At 43.4% G+C, this 23215-nt stretch overlaps 1 long non-coding RNA gene across 1 annotated transcript in view; it reads left to right on the top strand.

Moving 5' to 3' along the window:
- Positions 1 to 13508: 13508 nt before the first annotated feature.
- LOC118533297 (uncharacterized) overlaps positions 13509 to 23215 on the top strand; it is a 53961-nt gene continuing 44254 nt past the window's right edge. The window contains exon 1 of the long non-coding RNA XR_013447533.1: positions 13509 to 13595. This is a non-coding gene — a long non-coding RNA (uncharacterized LOC118533297). The remainder of the gene's footprint in view (positions 13596 to 23215) is intronic.

The following is a 23215-nucleotide window of genomic DNA, read 5'->3' on the forward strand; positions in this document are numbered from 1 at the left end:
GCCAGGCCGAAGAGCAAAGGAACACTCGAGGTAAAGTTCCTTTCCTAGTATTGACACCAGGCTGACCTCACGGATACCTTCCCTTTTCGTCATCTGGCTTCTCACTTGGTGGGGGTGGCAAGAGATGTTGGGTAGATAAGTGGCTAAAGTGGGGAATGAACAATTTGGGGCTGACATTGAAGCACAGCCTCCAGGACTCCCATCACAGGGGAGAGGATACTCCCGTTGGGTGGAGTACAGCCATGGAACAGATTTTTAACATTTTTTTTTTTTTAAAAAGAGTTGAGTCCTGATTCTTTAACAGGATAAAGAAAAGTTTTCTCTAAAGGCCAAGTTTCATGTATCACAGACTTAATTGTGCCATATTCAAGTACCATCTGTTCTATATAGTATACTTAATATTTTCTTTAAATCACTTTTTTAACCTAAGAAATTTATTTTAAAAGGAAACCTCATATCACCACAGTAGGTGGAAACCCAATATAACCCTTCAGAAAAAGAATAAAATAGATATAATGAAAGTATATTAATATGACTAAATTCTAGCTCTACATTGTTGCTTGTTAAAGGTGCTGAAACTTGACCTCACTGTTAAAAAGGAAGGTTACATACATTGGAAAGATGTTGAAGATACACTAATGCTAGATTGAGTTTTTTTTAAGATTTTTATATTTTTTAACCAACTGAGCCACCCAGGCGCCCAAGATTTTTATATTTTTTAAAGATTTATTTATTTATTTTAGAGAGAGGGACTGCGACTGGGGAGAGGGGCAGAGGAAAGGGGAGAGAATCTCAAGCAGACTCCTCGCTGAGTACGGATACTGATGTGGGGCTCAATTCCACGACCCTGAGATCATGACCTGAGCTAAAATCAAGAGTTGGACGCTTAACCGACTGAGCCACCCAGACGCTCCTAAGATTTTTATTTTTATTTTTTATTTTTTTTAAGATTTTTATTTTTAAATAATCTCTACACCCAACATAGGGCTTGAACTTACAACCCCGATATCAAGAGTCGTATGCTCTACTAACCGAGCCAGCAAGGCACCCCCCAAGACTCTTTGATTTAAACAGAACTGAAGGAGAGTGAAAAGAAAATAACTTTCCCACCATGTAATTCAATATTATTTCATTCTAACTCTGTGTACCAATTGGGAAAAGTTGGCAGAAAGGAAAGCCTTCAGATAATAGTAAATACAAAGCAAAAGGACAGGGAGAGCAGAGCAATTAGGGAAACGGTATTTGATAGTACCCATAAGCACTTTTTCAGAGGTAGGCACTTGAGGTTAAAATCCATCAACCAAGTGATCGAACCAAATAATAGAAATTAGGAATTGAGGGACTGTGATGAAAAATCACATGGTAAACATTTTACCATTTAAATATAGAACCAAGACTAACTAACCCTGGGTTGTTTTTTTTTTATAGCTAGAGTCGATTGAGACTTTCTAAAGTGAAATACATAATTGAGAAACTCCAACTCTTAAACTTTTTATCTTTTTCTTGACTGCAGGGGGATTTTGTTTCAGTTATCGAGTGTGGTATCACAAACTATCTCAAAACTTAGTGGCTTGAAACAACAGTAATCCTGTATTGATCACAATTTGGCAATTTGGGCAGAGCTCAGAGTAGGAGCAGTTCATCTCTCCTGTGCCTGGTGGCACCTGGGGCTGGAGGAGTCCCTTCCAAGATGGCTCACTCACAGGGCTGGCAAAGTTCACGCTGTCTGTTGGCTGGGAGCTCAGCTGCGGCTGTTAGCCTCAATTTCTCTTCTTGTTGGCCTGTCTGTGGAGCTGCTTGGGCTTCTTTACAGCATAGTGTCTAGATTCCAAGAGGGAGGGAGTAGAAACGGTTACTTCTCTTAAAGGCTAGGCTCAGAATTGGAACAGCATCACTTCCACGGTATTCTATTGGTCAAAGCAGTTACAGACCCAACTCAGATTCAAAGCCATGGAGGAAGAGACTCCACCTCTCAGTGGGAGGAGTGACAAGAATGTTGTGACCATTTGTCACTACATATTTCTCATGATAGAGCATTTTCAATTTCACTTCAATTTCTTTTTCATGTTAAATTACAAAATAATATTAAATTTAATAATTTTACCAACACGAACATAGAGGCTATAATCCCATTTTTGAAAAGTTATTTCCATCCATCTATGCATGCTTCTCTCTGAATACATGCACAAAGAGATGTCTAGAATGTTTGACAATGTCAGTGATGCTTATATCTAGATAATTGTATTTAGGATAATTTTTAAAAAACCTTCTTCTATGTACTGTTTTATTTTGCTTGAATTTCTTATATGTATCTTTTTTGTTTTTTTAAGATTTTATTTTATTTTATTTTTTATTTTATTTTTTTAAAGATTTTATTTATTTATTTGACAAAGAGAGACACAGTGAGAGAGGGAACACAAGCAGGGGGAGTGGGAGAGGGAGAAGCAGGCTTCCCGCTGAGCAGGGAGCCCAAGGCGGGGCTCGATCCCAGGACCCTGGGATCATGACCCGAGCCGAAGGCAGACGCTCGACAACTGAGCCACCCAGGCACCCCTTAAGATTTTATTTATTTATCTATCTATTTATTTATTTATTTTTAAAGATTTATTTATTTATTTGAGAGAGAGAGAATGAGAGAGAGAGAAAGCATGGGGGGGGGGTCAGAGGGAGAAGCAGACTCCTCGCTGAGCAAGGAGCCCGATGCGAGACTCGATCCCGGGACTCCAGGATCATGACCTGAACCGAAGGCAGTCGCTTAACCAACTGAGCCACCCAGGCGCCCAAGATTTTATTTTTTAGAACAGTTTTAGGTGGATTCCCAGCAACGTTGAGGAGAAGGTCAAGATTTTTATAAAACCAGTAAAGTCATTATCTTAATACAACCCAGAAGGAAGCAAGTTGTTGGAAAATAAATTTGCTCCTAGTCAGATAGGCAACACTCACAATGTCAGTGAGTTCAAGGTGTCCCTGTGGACCATCAAGTGCCACTTCTTTATTGTATGGGAGGAGAAAATGAAGTCCAGAAAGTGACTTGTTCGGGCTCACACATCTAACTTTCAGGGAGTGTGGGGTAGGCTAACTTTATAGAGTTATGTGTCACATCCTTTTCCAAAATGTGAAGGAGTGAATTGGCTTGGATTTTATCTACTATGAATCCAGGCATTTGGATGAAACACGCAGAGCCATAAACGTGTTTGAGACAGGACATAGGAAGGATTCTGTTGCCAGCTTGATTTCTGGGCACCTTAGCAAAAACTGGGGAAGGTTTCTCCAGATGCTTTCAATTTTAAGTTCCTCTTCTGGATGAACCGTCCAGAGCAGTGGTCTACCTGTGGCCTGAAGACCTCTGTGACACACAGAAAAACTTTTTTAAAAGTCCCTTTGAACCTAAATGTGAGACAGGAATCCATCAAAATCCTAGAGGAGAACACAGGCAGCAACCTCTTCGACCTCAGCCGCAGCAACTTCTTCCTAGAAACATCGCCAAAGGCAAGGGAAGCAGGGGCAAAAATGAACTATTGGGACTTCATCAAGATAAAAAACTTTTGCACAGGAAAGGAAACAGTCAACAAAACCAAAAGACAACCGACAGAATGGGAGAAGATTTGCAAATGACATATCAGATAAAGGGCTAGTATCCAAAATCTGTAAAGAACTTATCAAACTCAACACCCAAAGAACAAATAATCCAATCAAGAAATGGGCAGAAGACATGAACAGACATTTCTGCAAAGACATCCAAATGGCCAACAGACACATGAAAAAGTGCTGAACATCACTCGGCATCAGGGAAATCCAAATCAAAACCTCAATGAGATACCACCTCACACCAGTCAGAATGGCTAAAATTAACAAGTCAGGAAACGATAGATGTTGGCGAGGATGCGGAGAAAGGGGAACCCTCCTACACTGTTGGTGGGAATGCAAGCTGGTGCAGCCACTCTGGAAAACAGTATGGAGGTTCCTCAAAAAGTTGAAAATAGAGCTACCCTATGACCCAGCAATTGCACTACTGGGTAGTTACCCCAAAGATACAAATGTAGTGGTCCGAAGGGGTATGTGCACCCCAATGTTTATAGTAGCAATGTCCACAATAGCCAAACTATGGAAAGAGCCAAGATGTCCATCAACAGATGAATGGATAAAGTAGATGTGGTATATATATATACAATGGAATATTATGCGGCCATCAAAAGGAATGATATCTTGCCATTTGCAATGACGTGGATGGAACTAGAGGGTGTTATGCTAAGCGAAATCAGAGAAAGACAAGTATCATATGATCTCACTGATATGAGGAATTCTTAATCTCAGGAAGCAAACTGAAGTTTGCTGGTGTGGTGGGGGGTGGAGGGATGCGGTAGCTGGGTGATAAACACTGGGGAGGGTATGTGCTATGGTGAGCGCTGTGAATTATGTAAGACTGATGAATCACAGACCTGTACCTCTGAAACAAATAATACATTATATGTTTAAAAAAAAAAAGGAAGATAGTAGGAGGGGAAAAACGAAGGGGGGGAAATTGGAGTGGGGGATGAACCATGAGAGACTATGGACTCTGAGAAACAAACTGAGGGTTTTAAAGGGGAGCGGCGTGGGGGGATGGATTAGCCTGGTGATGGGTATCAACGAGGGCACCTATTGAATGGAGCACTGGGTGTTATATGCAAACAATGAATCATGGAACACTACATCAAAAACTAATGATGTGATGTATGGTGAATAACATAATGTAATAAAATAAAATTAAAAAAAAATTACTGCCAAAAAAAAAAAAAGTCCCGTTGAAAACGGAAGGCACTGGGGTGGGAAGTCTGGCCAGGCCCTGCTGTCAATCCAGACCTAGGCGAAGTATATATCAGGGGCATTGCCTAAGCAGGGCAGAGTGTATTTTAGGTCAGGCTCCATGTTACAAACTGCCACTGTTCTGGGGCGCCTGGGTGGCTCAGTGGGTTAAGCGTCTACCTTCAGCTCAGGTCATGAGCCCGGAGTCCCAGGATCGAGCCCCGCATCGGGCTCCCTGCTCAGTGAAGAGCCTCCTTCTCCCCCTGCCCCTCACCCCGCTCATGCTCGCTCTCTCTCTCTCTCAAAAAAACAAAAACAAAAACTGCCTCTGTTCCTCTTCTGTCATCTGTCATTGAACGAATCACTGGGTTTTGCTGGTAATTTCTGCAAATTAGTGGCAACCAGGAATGTCTGGGCTCCGGCTGTAGATGGGTTGCTGGTTGTAGGGATGACTGTGATGGACTCTCCTTCTCGAAGGCCCCTTGCACTTGCTGGAGCTCCTGGGGAAGCTGTTCTGTGCCGGACAGGACTTTGTCTCCCAGGCCTGGTCCAGCCTGCCTTTGTCTTTGCGATGCAGCCCCAGGCTCCCCACGTGTGGTCTTGTTAGCTCTGCTTCTTACCAACGGGCACAACACAGAGTTCATTTTCCCTAAATCTTCCTTGAGATTTTGCTGAAGTCACTATTCCCCCACATTCAGCAGCCCTCTGGTGACCTTACTGGGAGAGGAGCCAGCCTCCAGCAATTCTCTTCTTGAGGAGGGAGGAACATGACCATGGAACAGGCGATAAATCAAGGCCCAGCTCAGTGAGCGCAGTGAGGATGGAAACCCGCTGCTTTGTCCAATTGTGTCAAGAAATAAAAATGTCCAGGGATCTATCTTTGTCTGATTTGGTTGCCATTTCTTTTAGAGGACATTTCCCTGGAGAGGCTTACTCTCCTGTTTGCATTCTTGCTTCTTTCCACTGCCGCAAGAGGGCTGGAGAGGTCTGGCTCTGTCATCTTTCCACCTTCCCCTCCTTTAGTGAATGATGGATTACTTCAGAAGCTAATATGCCATCTTTTGAAACGTTGTGCCTCATTCAGAACATTTTTGAGAAGCGTGACAAGGAGACATGATTAGGAGGGGGTTTTGTGTAGTTTGGGAAAAAACAAAAACAAAAAACAAACCCATCCTTTCAACCACCAACATCCCAGACACTTTAATTGAGCGCATTCTACGTACCAGGTATGGTATTGGGTGTGGGACCACAGTGCGGGAGAGAGCAAGGAGGTGAGCGGAGCTTACTGCGTTTGCGGAATTATAAGTAGTTCTAAATAGCGGCAGCGAAGGCTGCATATGATTTTACATTGTTTCCAAAGATGAGAGAGACAAAAACATTTTTTCCTCATGGAGTTCCCATTCTAATGAAAAGGACAGAGAAGAAAACAACCAATGTGCTATGTGTTCTTTAATGAAAACGTGTGCGTGGTGGTTTAGGAGCTGAGAAGAAGGAAGGACTGAGTTAAATCGGGGTGGGGGGTACTGGGGGAGGGGTACTGGGGGGAAACGAGAGATGGGGAGGAGGGTGGGAAGGGTTCCAGGGCACAGAGGAGGCTTGAACTGAGTGGGGAAGGTGAGTAGATTTTTCTCAAGTCAACAGTGCATGAGGGAGAACTCCAGGCAGTGGGAACAGGACATGCGAAGAGGCACGAGAAAACGTACTGCTGGGGGAAGTCTGCAGACGGTTCCGAACAGCCAGCAGGTAGGTTGTGGATCCCGAAGGATCTTGTGTATCATGGGAGCATGAAAAGCCAGGGTTCTGTGGACAGCCCAGAGGTCCCACCTGACCCAACAGCTGAGTCCCTTGGGCAAGTGAATTTCTCTGAAGCTTCGTTTCATCCTTTAGAAAATGGGGACAATAATGTGCACAATCGCAGGCGTTGTAGGAAGTAAATGGGTGCTGCAGTGTGCTTAACCCCAAAGTGTGCCTTCCCTCCCCCTCGCTTCCCTTCCCTGGTAGGCAGGGGGCCTGCCCTGGTGGTGTGGGGTCCTGGCTGCCCCTGCTAAGGGCCAGGCTCATGGCAGGCATCTCCCCATGGTCAGGCTGGGTCCAGGACTGGGTCTGCAGTGGGGGGTCCAGGGAAATAGAAAGGAGGCTGGCTGACACCTTCTACCTTGGGCTTCCACCAAGACCCGTGGCCTTCCAAGCCCTGACATCTCAGTGTCCAAGTACCTGTTTATTCGGGTCATATTCAAGCAACGCCACATTTTGAGGGACATTCTGAACGGCGAGGGAAGACACATACTGCTCCCTGAGACACACACTCACACCAAAGCCTGCAGATAATTTCAGGGAGTTTGCAGACCCCTCTGAAGCCCATCCCTGGCACCACCCCCCCTTCCCCGATTAAGACCACCTCTCTGATAACTTCACATGCGAGCCAAGAACCATCCTCCAGGGAAGGCAGGTGTGTTTCTCCAACAGAGCACCACCTTCCCTAGGTGGCAGATGCCCTTCCAATATCATATTTTCCTGGACTCATTCTCCTGGCCCCCCCTTACTGCCGTTCCTTTGCCTCCCGATTCGATTTCCTGAGTGGCAGGAGCGCACGTTAGGTCATTTGAAGTGCTTTCATTTGTGCATGGCAAGCGATGGGCAGGGATTTGCTGAGCCGGCCGCAGCAGCCCTGTACCCATCGATCCAGGAGAGCTGGGCAGAACTGACCTCCCTTCATGGACTGAAGCGTTGCACTGGCAGGAGTTTTAATTACAACACTGAAGTGTATTCGTCTTAGAAAGCACATCAGGGATAAAATATTAAAAGGGCAAATACTCTTTTCCAAGAGAATGAGTTTTTCTGCCAGTGTATTTAATTGGAACAATGATCCTGATGAAATCAAAGTAACAGCCCGAGGTCCTGCCAGGGAAGTTGATGAAAGCAGAGGCATCTTTGTCCTAACAACAAATACCCTTATACAGCAGCGACTATCACCAGTTGTATTCTAGATTCATTGGTTTATTTAACCCCCTGATGACCCTACCATGACCTGTCTTACACATGGAGAGACTGAGGCACAGAGAGATTTGTCCAAGGTCATACAGCCAGTAAGTGGCACCAGTGGAATTAAACCAGGGCCCCCTGATTATAAAGCATATCATCTTTTTCTTTTTAACTCTTTAAAAGTTTAATCCTTTTCCTCCAAGGTAAGAATAAATCTAGTCTAAAGATCAAAATGTCAACCAGGTACATAACAGAAAACCAGCAATCTTCTGCCCAGTGCTTCATCTCCATTCCCACTCCAGGTGACTCCCACTGGATTACTCAGGGTTCTCCAGAAAGACAGGACAAATAGGATGTGTCTATAGAAAAAGAGATTTATTTCAAGGAATCAGCTCATGTGATTAGGAAGGCTGCTATGTGTAAAATCTGGAGGGGGGGCTGGCAGGCTAGAGACTCAGGGAAGAGCAGATGATGCATTTCAAGTTTGAAGATGCCTACTGGCAGAATTCCTTGCTTGGGGGAGGTCAGTCTTTGTTCTATTAGGACCTTCAACTGATGGGATGGGGCCCACCCACATTATGGAGGGCAATCTGCATTACTCAAAGTCCATTGATTTAAAGTTTTTTTTTTTTTTAGAGAGAGAGAGAGGAGGGGCAGAGGGAGAGGGAGAAAGAATCTCAAGCAGACTCCACACTGAGCATGGAGCCCGATGCTGGGCTTGATCTCAGGACTATGGAGATCATGACCTGAGCTGTAATCAAGATTTGGACGCTTAACCCACTGAGCCACCCAGGTGCCCCTCAAAGTCCACCGATTTAAATGTTAATCTTATCCAAAACACCCTCACGGAAATCATCTTTGACTAGATATCTGGACACCATGGCTTAGTCAAGTTGACATTTTTTTTTAATTTTTAATTTTTTATTATTTTTTAAAGATTTTATCTATTTATTTGACAGAGAGAGACACAGCGAGAGAGGGAACACAAGCAGGGGGAGTGGGAGAGGGAGAAGCAGGCTTCCCGCTGAGCAGGGAGCCCGATGCGGGGCTCAATCCCAGGACCCTGGGATCATGACCTGAGCTGAAGGTAGTTGCTTAACCGACTGAGCCACCCAGGTACCCCTGTTTTTGTTTTTGTTTTTTAAACTAGGTCTGCATAGCTGTGGCCCTGAAAATTCCCAGCATCACATCCTGGGATTTCGCTTTGCCTTCTTTCTGTGTGTTCATCCCCCAGTTCCTGGATCCCATGTTTTCTTATTTCTTGAAATCTTTATTTTGGTGGAGGACATTTTCCAGTAGCTTCCTGAGAAAGGGTACATGGAAGTACATTTTTTGAGACCTTGCATGTGTGAAAATGTCTTTCTTCCACCCTCACACTTCATTGATAACTTGGATAGGCATAGAATCTACATTGAAAATAATTTTCTTTCAGAATTTTGAAATTCATGTCCCATTGTCTTCCAGCTCCCAGTGTTGCTATTGAGGGGATTATTGCCATTCAGATTCCTGATCAGCTTCAGAAATTTGTATGTCATCTCTTCTCTAATTTCACTTCTCTGGAAGCTTTAGAATCTTTTCTTTATCCTTGGTGTACTGAGATTTTATGATCCTGGACATTGGTATGGACTTTGTTTTCATTCATTAGACACTTGAGGGGCCCTTTCAGTCTGGAAGCCTATATTCTTCTGTTTTTGTGAAATTTTCTTGTATTATTTCTTTAGTAATTTCTTCCCTTTTATTGCCTTTGCTTTATCTCTCTGGAATGGCTATTATTCAAAATTTTTTTTATTATGTTCAATTAGCCAACATATAGTACATCATTAGTTTTTGATGTAGTGTTCAATGATTCATTAGTTGCATATAACACCCAGTGCTCATCACCACATGTGCCCTCCTTAATATCAAATGTTCTTTTAAAAAATATTTTATTTATTTATTTCAGAGAGAGAGAGAGTGAGCACAAGTTGGGGGGACAGGCAGAGGAAGAGGGAGAAGCAGACTCCCCGCTGACCAGAGAGCCCGACGCAGGGCTCGATCCTAGGACACTGAGATCACGACTTGAGCTGAAGGCAGATGCTTAACTGACTGAGCCACCTAGGTGGCTATTATTCACAGGTTGATCCTCTGATGGGTTCTCTCATTTCTCATCTTTCCTTTTCCATTTATTTATTTATTTTTTGATTCTGCTTTCTGGAAGATTTGCTCAATTTTATCTTCTAATCTTCTCAATGAGTTTAAATATTTTAAAATCATATTTTTAACTTCCAAGAGCTCTTTATTAATTTTCAAATATTGATTTTTTTAGAGTCTCTTATTCTCCCAATTCATGGATGCAACTATCTTACTGTACTTTGAGGATAATATTTACAGATTTTAGAATGTTTTCTTCTGTTCTCTTTATTATCTCTTCCTCCTCCAAGTTTCTTTTATCTACTGGCTTCTTTTGATCTCTTTCATATTATAGGAATTCTCCATATGTTAGGTAATCCTTGAGTGTTCACTTTTAAGATACTAAGGCATTGTCAGTGTTTTAAGGCTCTAAAATGCTGATACAAAGCTCTGTGTACATACTAGGGTCTTTTTGTCCAGTGGGGATTACTGTGCAGTGGTGATAGATGGGGACCAGGCTGCTTTGTTGGAGGTCTCCCAAAGTCAGTATCTGTAGTCATTTTCTCTTGAGCACATCAGTTTTCCTGGAGAGGAAGCCTTACCTGAGAACTATAAGCCTGCTTCTGGCATTCTGGAGCAGAGTAGGAGAAGGAGACAGGGGTCTATAATATGCTGGCTTCCACACAATCCCCATTTTCAGTAGAGAGGTTAATAGTCATCATCCGGTACCCCCAAGTTTGGAGCCTGACTGGTTCATCTTTTCAGAGAATAAATTCCCATCTTCCTGCTGGGGTGGGTAAGGAGTAAATTAATTGTCTGGCTGGCAAGGTAGGAGATAGAATGGGTGGGTCTAAGTGCTTCTTTCAGTCTTTTCATCACTTGTCCTTTTCCCAGCCCGGACACCTGGTGTCTCCAATTCCTGAGCCTTTCTAGGACTTGTAGCACAGATAAGCTTGCTTCTTCCTGACTTCCTCCCTCCTGCTGGCTTTGTTCCCAGTTACCTCTGGTTCATCTGCTTCTCAGCTTCTGAAATTTTATACACATTTATTATCTCGGAATTTCCTCCCTTATTGTTTTAGTTTTCGTAGGTTACAAAAATACTTTTAAAATATTATCAATCTTAGTGGCTTTTTGGTGGGAAACAGAGAAGAAAGCTCATGTACTAGTTGCCATGTTTTAACCAAGTTCTCCAAAGCAGCCACTCTTAACGTCTGGGTTTGGAAGAGGCTGATGGGGAAAATGCCTCTTGTTGTAGAACTTGAGCCCATCTTATCCCCAGGCTAGCCAACACGGCTTTGTTTCACAGTACACATGAAATTTGTTGTATTGCTTATCTTTTAGCAATGTTCTTTGTGGCTCTCTCCCTGGAGAGTTTCAAGAAGCCAGATTTTAAGCACCAGGTAGAGAGAGCCTCCTTCGTGGAATAGGATTCACTTGGCCAAGTTGGATGTAAAGTAAATCCCTTTCCCCATTATTCCTTTGCCAGCTGGCTTTGCTTACCAAATATGTGGGTAAACAGCTGAAGTGACTGGTCTGCTATGAATGGTCAGCAGTCAGGGATCTAGGACTTCTTGGTAGGTCTCAGAACTAGTGGGTTGCTTTAGTCACAGGGGAAATCCAGGTTTTAGCTTGGTCAAGCACAGTTCTATCTATGATAGTGTAAAGGCATCTTGAATGGCTGTCTAAATACTACTCTCTCCTTTCCCCTTGTTTGGCAAGCTTCCCATTTTAAAAAATATTTTTTTAATTTATTTTATGGGGAGGGGGGCGGGAGGAGCAGAGGGAGAGGGACAAGCAGACTCCCATGTGGGGCTTGATCCCAAGACCCTGAGATCATGACCTGAGCTAAAATCAAGAGTTAGATGCTCAACTGACTGAGCCACCCAGGTGCCCCAAGCTTCCCATTTTTTAAGGCTCAGATGAAATGCCAACTATTCTGTAGCACTTTCTCTAGTCCTCATCTCCGTGTTCTCAGGGTACTTTTTATGGAGCTCTGGGATACCCTTGTCTACAGGATTGTATTCACTTGCTTATCAGTTACTCTCTCCTGTTGGACAGTAAGCTTATCGAGGCCAGACACTCTTGCCTTCCCTCTACCCCAGTGCCTGACTCGCATATGGTGGCACTCAATGCATATTTGTTGACTGACTCAGTGAAAGGTCCTTTATCAGCACAGCTTGTGTGTCCTTTTGCCAGTGATGGTGATGGGTTTCTATCGATCTACCTTCTTGTTCCATATTGTAACCTTTATAGTCAACTTGGAAACACCTCCTCTCTCAATCCCCTGCCAGGAGAAGGGGCTTGGGTGTGAGTCAAGAACAAAATAGAATGTCAAGACACAATTAGCCTCTGCACTGGGGGTGCACTTCTGGAGGAAGGAAAGCAGACTGGGGTCCACACTCTTGGGTCTCTTTTTGGATCTTCCTCCTTGGGAATGTGGCCTGCTCCTTGCTGCTGGTGTGATGAGATGGTCCAGGTCCCTCGGTCCTTGTTATGGTCCTTTCTATGATCAGAAGTGATGGACTGTGACCTGTAAACATCCTATGCCCAAATGTATCTACTCCAGCCCTATGTATCTACACTAGTCAGATCATTCCTTTATTTCAAGGCATCAGGTATGAGAAAAGAAGTGATTTCCCTACTCTAGCATTTGGGTTTACCTCTAGTGAGGTGTGCCCTTGTATAGGGTCATAATGGATTCTTTGAGGTTATGTTGGAAAGGCTGTATTTTCACAGGGACCTTGCAACATGTGTTTCAAGGGGTCCTGCTCTTATTGCAAAGGAGAATTTCTGGTAAAGATGAACAAAGACTGTCTTCAAAGAAATAGGATCAACGTCCTTTACTTGGAACATTTAAAAAACCAATCTAAATGTCCCTCAGCTGGTGGATGGATAAACAAAATGTAATATATCCATATAATGGGACACTACTTAGCAATAAGAAGGAATAACCACTGTCACACGCAACAACATGGATGAATCTCTGAAATTTCTACAAAGGGCCAACCGACGGAGACAGCGAGCAGAGGAGTGGTTGCCTGGGGCTGAGTGAGAGTGGGCGCTGCCTGCACATGGGCATAGCGTTTCCATCTGGAGTAACGGAACTGCTCTAAAACTGGTTTGCAGTGATGGCTGGACAACTATCTAAAGTAACTGGAAATCATGAAGCTACACACACTCATAACGGGGAATTGTACGGTATCTAAAAGATACCTCAATGAAGCTGCTAAGTGTAAAAAAAAAAAAAAAAAAAAGAAGCCAGATCAAAGAATAATTACAGAAAAACTCTTTTTCCAACTTAGGAAATGGATGGAAAAGAATAAGGGGGTTCCACAGCTCTCTGTTGATCTAGATTTTAGGTAGGCATCAGGCTTAAGATCTTTCTCCTCTTCATTTAACTGCTCTGTCTTCTTGCCCTTGGAGAGGAGGAAGCGGTACAGAATCCTCCTTGTGCTAAAGACAGGGGAAGCAGAACAGTGATGTGACAGGAACAAGGTTTGGCCCTGAGCTGACTCCCCCACACATAACCTCTTCATCTCCTCTTTTAGCTGTTACTTTAGTCATCCAAGCACAGAGCACGAAGACCTAAATTATCAGTGTGAGCAAGTCAACCTACACACTTCAGCTCCAGTGTCTTAAAGACCTTGTGCTTCCTTGTGAGACGGTCTTGAAGGGGCAGCTGTGAAGGAGGACACGAAGTGGAGGCCGGCCGGCCTGAGGTGAGCGCTCTGCTGAATGGTCACTGCTGTGGGCGGCTGGGCGGCAGGGTCAAGGACCCAAGTCCATGCAACCCAGACCACCAAGAAAGAGTCAGACCCACCAGGAGGGAGAGGGGAATGGTGATAAAGAAAGAGTAGAATAGCAAATATCCTCATGCTAATAGCCCTCATGTGTCCATACTTTTTTTTTTTTTAAAGATTTTATTTATTTATTTGACAGAGAGAGACACAGCGAGAGAGAGAACACAAGCATGGGGGAGTGGGAGAGGGAGAAGCAGGCCCCCCCACCGAGCAGGGAGCCCGATGTGAGGCTCGATCCCAGGACCCTGGGACCATGACCTGAGCCGAAGGCAGATGCTTAACGACTGAGCCACCCAGGCGCCCCCTGTGTCCATACTTTTTGACCCTCTGCAGAATTCTTTCACATTATCTTACTTCACCCTCACAAGCTCCAGGCAAGATTGCCACTAATATCCCTGGGGAAACTGAGGGAGAGAGCTAAGATAATCACTGACAGAGCTGGGGACTCAAGGTCAGTCTTTTTGACTTAAATTATATGTGCTCTACTATATATGTATACTAAATTCTATATAAGTGTGTATATATGTAGTATGTATACTATATAGGTATACACATGTATGTGTACGTGGGTGTGTATATGTACGCATGGATCTACATAGCTCTATGTTTAGATACATATCTCTATAGCTACATATATACTACCAAGTACCAGTAGTGCATTAGGTCTTGTTTTAAGCTCTTTACGTTGAGTCCTCACCACAACTCCCTGAAGCCAGCACTTTTTAACAGATGAGGAAACTGAGGCACAGAGCGACTCCCTTGTCTTGGTCACACAGTGCGCAAGGGGCAGAGCTGGGATTTGAACCTACTCCCTCTAGAGAGCTTTTCATGACACCATGCTGCCTGCCTGCCGGCCGGCCATGCTAATGACTCTGGATTTGCTTTCAGGGCACAGGCGGCTGGCGTCCGTGGTGTCCTGGTGTCCGGGGCTCCAGCCTGTCAGGTCTGCACTGCTGCACCTGTGTGGAATTCCCTTCGGGCTACCCTGGCGCCTCCGCACCATGTCCATGAAAGCTGAGCTGTTTTTCTCACTCCCGGGCTTGGCTTCTGTTTCTACCGAGGCCAGCCTCCTGGTACAGTCCCAGGAGGACCTGGAAAAGCATGCGGATTTTATGGGCCTATGGATTTTTGAAGAGATATGAGTGTTGATTTATTATCTTCTCTGCACGTTGAAAGTGGTCTTCTAAAAATTTTATGGATATACGTACACAGAACTCTTCCAACTGGAGAATGTACTGTAACACAAAGAAATTTGCTGCCAATATTTTGTTCATTTCAAAGTGACATTGAATCAGGTCTGAGTAAATATTTATGATTTCTCCTGAAATGTGACAGACTCATGACATGGTAATTAATTTTACTGTAGGCTGAATTTGGAATGACTTTGGTAATATATGAGTAGGTGTGTAAAATGTTTATAGGGCTTTCGAAAATAAGCCCCAGGCTTAAATGAAACCTTAATCAGACTACTGAGGAAGAATGGAATTGCAATTCTAATTTTGCTGATAGAATTTCTGTGGGAAGCAAGAAATTTCAGAGATTGATAGTCACTGTGGAGAGTCAGCACACATCATATATTTTATGTACTGTTAGACTATTTGGAAACTTCAAATACACTTACTTTTCAAGAAATGCATGCCTTGAGCAATGGTTAAAAAAGAAAGGCTAAATTTAGAAAATTGGCTTTGGCTTGGGGCACAAGCTGCAGGAACACATTTCGTAACTCCAGGAGAGGCTAAGGGGTAGTCTCATGTATGGCCTCCATTTTTGGGTGCTACTTTCTCTCTCCCCCACATTTAATCCGTCAGCAAATCCTGCATATTCTACCTTAAAAATATATCCAGAATGTGGCTACTTCTCACGTGCTCCTCCATTAGCACACGGTCCACGCCCCATCATTTCTCACCTGGGTGACTGTGACACGCCCCACCTCGTCTGCCTGCTCCCCGCCCCCCGCCCCCCCAGTCTGTTACTGACATGGCAGCCAGCACCATACGGGTGAGGACATAAGTGAGTTCATGCCTTCACTGGCTTCTCATCTCACTCTGACTGGAAGCCAGATAAATTCACAGGCTACAGCCCCCACCCCGCCCAGCTCTGATGGTGGCTCCGCCCTACTCCCCCCCCACACACTCCAGTCCCTTCTCCCAGCTCAGGTAGCCTCCTGCCTCAGGTCTCTTGCCACCAGCAAGCTCTTCCTCCAGGATGCTCCTGGCTGAATCCTCTCCTGCAAGTCTTTATGCACGTCACCTCAACGACACCTCACCTGACCACTCTTTTATTTTATTTTTAAAATATTATTGATCTAAAAAATTTTAATTCCAGTAGAGTTAACATTCAGTGTTATATGAATTTCAGCTGTGCAATATAATGATTCAACTGTTCTATACATTACTCAGTGCTCATCGTGATAAGTGTGCTCTTAATCCCCATCACCTATTTCACCCCATCCCCTTACCCACTCCCCACTGGTGACCATAAGTTTGTTCTCTATAGTTAAGAGTCTGTTTTTTTCTTTTTTTGGTCTCTTTTTTCTTTGTTTGTTTTGTTTCTTAAATTCCACATATGAGTGAAATCAGATGGTATTTGTCTTTCTTTGTCTGACTGCTTTCACTTAGCATTATATACTCTAGGTCCATCCATGTCATTCCAAATGGCAAGATTTCATTCTTTTTGATGGCTGAGTAATATTCCATCACATCTTCTTTATACATTCATCTACTGATAAGACACTTGGGTGGCCTCCCTATCTTGGTTAATGTAAATAATGCTGCAATAAACATAGGGGTGCATGTATTCCTTTGAATTAGTGTTCTTGTCTTTTGGGGGGTAAATTCTCAGTAGTGTGGTTGCTGAATCATAACGTAGTTCTATTTTTAAAAGATTTATTTATTTATTTTAGAGAGAGAGAGAGAGGAAGAGTGTGGGGAGGGGCAAAGGTAGATGGACAGAGAAACTTTAGCAGGCTCCTTGCTGAGCTTGGAGCCCAACTCAGGGCTCAATCTCATGACCCCGATATCATGACCTGAGCTGAAACCAGGAGTTGGAAGCTTAACTGACTGCACCACCCAGAGACCCCAAAGTAGTTCTATTTTTAATTTTTTGAGGAACATCCATACTGTTTTCCAGAGTGGCTACACCAGTTTGCATTCCCAGTGTACGAGGGTTCTTTTTTCTCCACATCCCCATCAACACCTCTGGTTTCTTGTGTTTTTTAATTTTAGCCAACCTGACAGGTGTGAGGTGGTATCTCACTGTGGTTTTGATTTGTGTTTCCCTGATGATGAGTGATGTTGAACACCTTTTCATGTGTCTGTTGGCCATTTGGAAGTCTTCTTTGGGGAAATGTCTATTCATGTCGAGTGCCCATTTTTAAGTTGGATTATTTATTTTTTTGGTTGTGTAAGTTCTTTATATATTTTGGATACTAACCTTTCATTGGACATGCCATTTGCAAATATCTTCTCCCATTCAGTAGGTTGTTTTTTAGCTTTGTTGATTATGTCCTTTGCTGTCCGGAAGCTTTTTATTTTGATGTAGTCCCAATAGTTTATTTTTGCTTTTGTTTCCCTTGCCTCAGGAGACATATCTAGAAAAAAGTCGCTATAGCTAATGTCAGAGAAATTACTGCCAGTGTTCTCTTCTAGAATTTGTATGGTTTCAGGCCTCACATTTAGATCTTTCATCCATTTTGAGTTTATTTTTGTGTATGGTGTGAGAAAATGGTTGCTTCATTCTTTTGCATATTGCTGTCCAGTTTTTCCAACACTATTTGTTAGAGAGATTGTCTTTTTCCTATTGCATATTCTTGCCTTTGTCAAAGGTTAATTGACCATATAATCATGGGTTTATTTCTGGCTCTCTATTCTATTGATCTAGGTGTCTGTTTTTGTGCCAGTGCAGCTTTGTAGTATAGCTTCGAATCTGGGATCGTGATACCTTCAGTTTTGTTCTTCTTTTTCAAGATCGCTTTGGCTATTCATGGTCTTTGGTGGTTCCAATTTGTGGTGCAAATTTTAAGGTTATTTGTTCTAGTTCTGTGAAAAATGCTGCTGGTATTTTGATAGTGACTGCATTAAATCTGTGGATTACATTTTAACAATATTTGTTCTTTTGAGGTGCCTGGCAGGCTTAGTTGGTAGAGCAGGGGACTCTTGATCTCAGGGTTGTGGATTCGAGGCCCATGTTGGGTGTATAGATTACATAAAAAAAATAAACTTTAAAACAACGACAACAACAATAGCAACAACAACAAAACCTAGTATTTGTTCTTTTAAATCCTGAGCATGGAATATCTTTCCATTTTCTTGTGTAGTTTTCGATTTCTTTCATCAATGTTCTATAGTTTTCAGAGTACAGCCGACCACTCTTTTAATATGTGTAACCCATCCCCCCACCCGCAAACTCCCTGTTCCCCTTGTTGCTTTACTTTTTTTTTTCTCGGTACTTATCACTGTCTGACACTATATATTTTACTTATTTATTTTATTTAGAACGTCAGCTCCATGAGGTCAGGAGTTTGTCTGTTTTGTTCACTGATGAATACCTGGCACCTATAATAATGCCAGGGGAACAGCCAGAATAAGAAAAAAACACATTATTTATCGGATGGATGGATGGACGGATGGATGGTTGGATGGAAAGAGATTTGTATCTCTACTGCATGAGGGATAGAAGTTCTGAGAGAAGAGTGCTTAGTGGATGCTCCAAGAGGGACTGTTAAAGGGGTGTGGAGCCCTCCAGAAGGAATATCAGTGAGTAAGGGCCACTGGTTAGACTATTTCTACAGAATAATAGCAGATGTAGCAGCACCAAATGAGCTAAGAAGGATGCTGTAAAGTTGATGCCAGATTGGGGGTGCAAGGGTAAAAGGAATAAAATTATACATCTTACACCCTACCTGGGTAATATGCATTCTAATTGAAAATGGCTTTTTAAGGACAGAGCCAAAGCCCCGGGCCCAGGGCCTTCCTCACCCCACAGGGTGGCAATGGGACCCATGTATGCTCGGGATTCTTGATATTTCTCAGGAGATTAGTTTCTATGATAGAAACTGTGAGTTTAAAGCCATAAATGAATAGTTTGTCTTGCAGTTTACAAAGTACTGTTGAAAATTATCATAATAAAATTGCTCACTGGTCAAGCAACTATCTTATGCAATAGTACGTATATTTATTGAACAATTAGCCTGTGCTAAGTGCTTCCCTAACAGTATCTTCTTTGGTCCTCACAGGCTATTATTATTATTATCCCCAAGAGTGTATTCATTTAACAACACTTATTGAGCACCTACTATGCCAGTTACCATGTTGGGCATCGGGTTATTAGACTGTATTGGCCCCTGCCTCAGGGCGCTGACATTGTAGTGAAGGAGACAAATACAGACATCAACAGTTGCTGCCCCTGGTGATATGTGTTGTGCAGGACAAGGCCCAACTACATCACAAGACCTGAGGGAAAAAGAAACGGTAGCTTAAAAAATCCCATTACCCCTTCCTCAGTGAAATGTGGCTCTTTGTTAATTTCCTCTTTCACCCAAACAATGGACTTTTCCGGGGAAGTCATTTCATCTACAACCACTCTTCCTATTCACAATGACCAGGAATTAGGTTAGAGGGTGTCGTGGGGCAGGTTAAAGGGAGGGGTGATGGAAAGTTTTGCGCATCACCTCTTTCCCTTCTAGAGGTTTTCCAAAGGAGGCTTTGTTGCTGTGATGTGACGTCTGAGGTCTATTTGTAGGTGACCTGACTCAGAGTGGGATCAAAACCCTGCTTATCTATCCACAGACGTGGCCCCCAAGAGCACCTGAGTCTATGAGGTCCTGGCCCCTGAAGTGGAGAGAGGGAAGTTCAGGGACTGCAAAATGATATATTGGGGATACAGGAAGAAAATGTTGAAATGTCTGCTAATATCTTCTCTAAAAATAGGAAGGAAGTCAAGCTTCACTTAAATTTACCATACGGATGGATCCATTCGTGCTTGTTTGGTCTGTATGTCTGTGGGTCCCATGGCACAATCAGACCTTAAGGGGTGTCCTGAGGCACAGAGTGTCACACACACACACACACACACACACCCCCCACAGGTTGGCCATTGTACCTTCCTTCCCTCACCTGCTCTCAGAGTATTACAGCTCATTTGTACTACTTGAGAGGATGTACAGGTGTATTAGTTCATTTTCTTTTTTTTTTCTTTAAAGATTTTATTTATTTATTTGACAGAGAGAGACACAGCCAGAGAGGGAACACAAGCAGGGGGAGTGGGAGAGGGAGAAGCAGACCTCCCATGGAGCAGGGAGCCCGATGTGGGGCTCGATCCCAGGACCCTGGGACCATGACCTGAGCTGAAGGCAGTCGCTTAACGACTGAGCCACCCAGGCGCCTCTGTATTAGTTCATTTTCACTAAATGAATTCTCACAAAATGGAGGAGTGGCTTAAGAAGAACCCTGCAAAGAAAGAAAAATTGTGTTGAATAACGCAAATGCAAGTAAACAAGAAAATGGCACCATCCTTAATCCAATGCATGCTCATTGTCAAACATACTGTGAGGATAGAGACCGTGACCATCTCATCAGATCAGAAAGATGTTGGCAAAAGCAAATTTAGAAATTATCAAGGGGACGGTGTCTTTATCTCCATGGGCATTATGATAAACCTCACCCTATGTGTATATTAAGCCTTGAGATATTAGCTGATGATAGAGGTACGTGTATCTATAATTCATAGATAAATAAATATACTTATCTTGGGTACATGTCCAAAAATTATTCCTGCCAGGGTTGTGTGATTGAAAAAAATCGAAGGCCACTGGATCAGAGAACTAGACCTGATTTAATAAGTCCTGGCCCTTTGAGATAACATTCTCCACCGTTTGGGCAGAACCAGATGGCTACTCTGTGCAGACCTGAGATCAAAGACTTGTTGTTTATTCATTTAAAAGCTGCATTTCTTAAATAATGCCATCTGCAAGCTGGTGTTCCCTGAAGAACCTTCCTGTGTGCTGTGGGCCTTTGGAGAAAAAAAATTCCATAGTTTACAACAGATAACCATTTTATACTGCACAGTAATAAGAAATACTGACGTGTAGTCTTATATAATTTTTTCTTCATCTCATGAAATTTAGTTTATATTTTTAAAGTCTCCTGTCTCCTCTATGTATTATTTTTGTTTGTGTCTTTTCTTAGTCTGACAATGATTTTTCTTTTTGGGGAAGGTAATTTGCATAACTGCTTCACATGTAAAACAGTGTTGCTTGGTGACTCATGGTCACAGAAAGTTCCTTTAGAGCATGTGAATAAATCTCTGCCTCAGCCAATTTTTTTTTCTGTGACCTTTTTTGACACCCTAAGCTCCGGGGTTCCCACTGGCCTGGCCCTGTTCTCGCTCTAAGGCCAAGCCAAGAGGTCAGGCGCCTCCTCACAGGATTGGGGCTTTCCCAGAGGTCTCCAGGCTCTACGGGGTGAGAACCCAGAACAGAAACCTGGGGACGTGGCCAAAGGTCACCCTTTGAGCCATCCCTGGATCTTGTGAAGCTGGTGCGCTCAGTTCTCAGAGCTGGGGGGGGAACACTGCTCTGTGGGCTGGTCCGTGTCCGTGCTTTCGGCTGTGGAATTCCGGCCTATGGGCTCCTGACCAGGGCTCAGCTCTTTGCTACCAGTCTGCTCAAGATGCTTCTTTCCATGGGAAGCGGGTTGTTCGGTGGCGAGTCACTCAGATCAGGCTCTGCTGTCTGGGTGTGTTACTTGACCTCATTGGGTGTCAGTTTTCTTACCTGTTAAATGGGGGTAAGGATGCCTACTTCATGGATGTGTGAAGATGAAATGAGAAACTATATAATGCCCTCAACCCAATATGTAGTAAGTTCTCAAAAACCATAAGTCACTGTTATTATTATCGTGTATTGTACAGCTGGGCTCAGTTCCCAGCTGAATAATTGGGCAACTTCGTGTCTGAAGTAAAACTGGACTTTGATCATACCTGTTAGAGGGATGAGTGTCCTCTACCCCCCAAAATAACAGGATCTCATATTATTTCTCCCACCTAAAACAACCTAAACGTAGTTTGCAGAAACAGGCTTGGGCAGAAGGCAGCCTTGGACGCAAATATCAGCTCTGCCCCTTACACGGTCTTGGGCGTGTCACTTAGCCTCTGTGGGCCTCATCTGTAAAATGGGCTTTTCACACAGTAATATTGAGTTGTGAGAATATGATGTAAGCTTAGCTTTCAGATGAGTGGCACTTAGTGAGATCTCAATATATTGTCCCCCCCCCTTTCTAAATAACCACTGAATAAATCAAGTAATAAATATTTAGGCTATGAGAAACTAGGATAACTTTACTTTTCAGGGTCTTGAGGCACATCGTGATATAATAAGAAATATATATTTGATTTTTGTCTCTGGTAAAGTGTTTCCCTGAGTTCTGCAAGCCACTGTAACAAATTATTGGACCTGAGGAGGGAGCCATGGGGACCCTTGATTTGTAGTCAAGTTGGACAGAAGTGTGGGTGCCCTAGGTGACCCACTACTTATGACTGGTGTCTGGCGTGGGGTCAGTCTTGTGGTACTGCATCCTTAACCTGTGGGTTTGCACTAACTCTGGGTGGTTAGTGTCAGAATGATATTAAATTGCAGGACATCCAGTTAGTGTGTGTAGAGAACTGTAGGATTGCTTGGTGTGGAAAACCCTCAGTAGTGTGGTGAGAAGAGAAAGAGTTCTCATTTACCTATGTGGGAAGGCCCAGTCCAATGGAGACATCCATAGGCATCAAAAGAAGAATCAACAGCTTTCACATCCCTACTACGTGCCATGCACTGGTTAGGCATTTTGTAATCTCATGCATTCTTTAAAACTGTGTGAACTCTGTATGATAGCGCAACTTTATGAATGAGAACACTGAAGTTCAGAGTTGAAGACGTTGTCCCGAGTCAACTTGATTGTGAAGTCCACACTCTTTCTGCTTCTGGCTACCCTGCACCATCCCAGATCTCTTAGTGTATTTCTAAAGGAAAACAGCTGATTTCCCCTCTAGTTACAGACATTGGTAATTAAACCAGAACCAGTAGGATGAGGTGGTTGTCTGAAACCTTACACCAAGCCTGGAGCCCCCTCTGTGTCACCAGCACAGCTCTGGAGACCTTGGGTCAGGAGAATATGCCTCAGTTTCCCCAAACCTCAGTTCCTGTGACTTCCATGGCCTATGCGCTCAGTTAAAGCTTCTATCTAGCTCTCTTATTACCACACCAGTGACAGCCCTGCGTGTTTGACCCTTTAGGGGTGGAGTTCGGGGCCAGTTCTCTATAGGGCACAGAATCTTGCTGTCAGGACCTGAGACAGCCGGTTCTTAGGGATTTCATTGATGAATGTTCAAAATGGCAATTTAGGGCAGACTTCGTCAAGAAGAAAGATGGAAAGAGAAACCTCTGTAATGACCACTGGCTATTAAATTTGACCACCATCTGAAATCAATACCCCCTCAAGTTAATCCTAGACTGGCTGGATCGGTTATAGTCAACTATAATTTATTGTAACACAAGAGCC

This window comes from Halichoerus grypus, chromosome 5 (assembly GCF_964656455.1).
Source record: "Halichoerus grypus chromosome 5, mHalGry1.hap1.1, whole genome shotgun sequence".
NCBI classification, from domain to species: Eukaryota; Metazoa; Chordata; class Mammalia; order Carnivora; family Phocidae; genus Halichoerus; species Halichoerus grypus.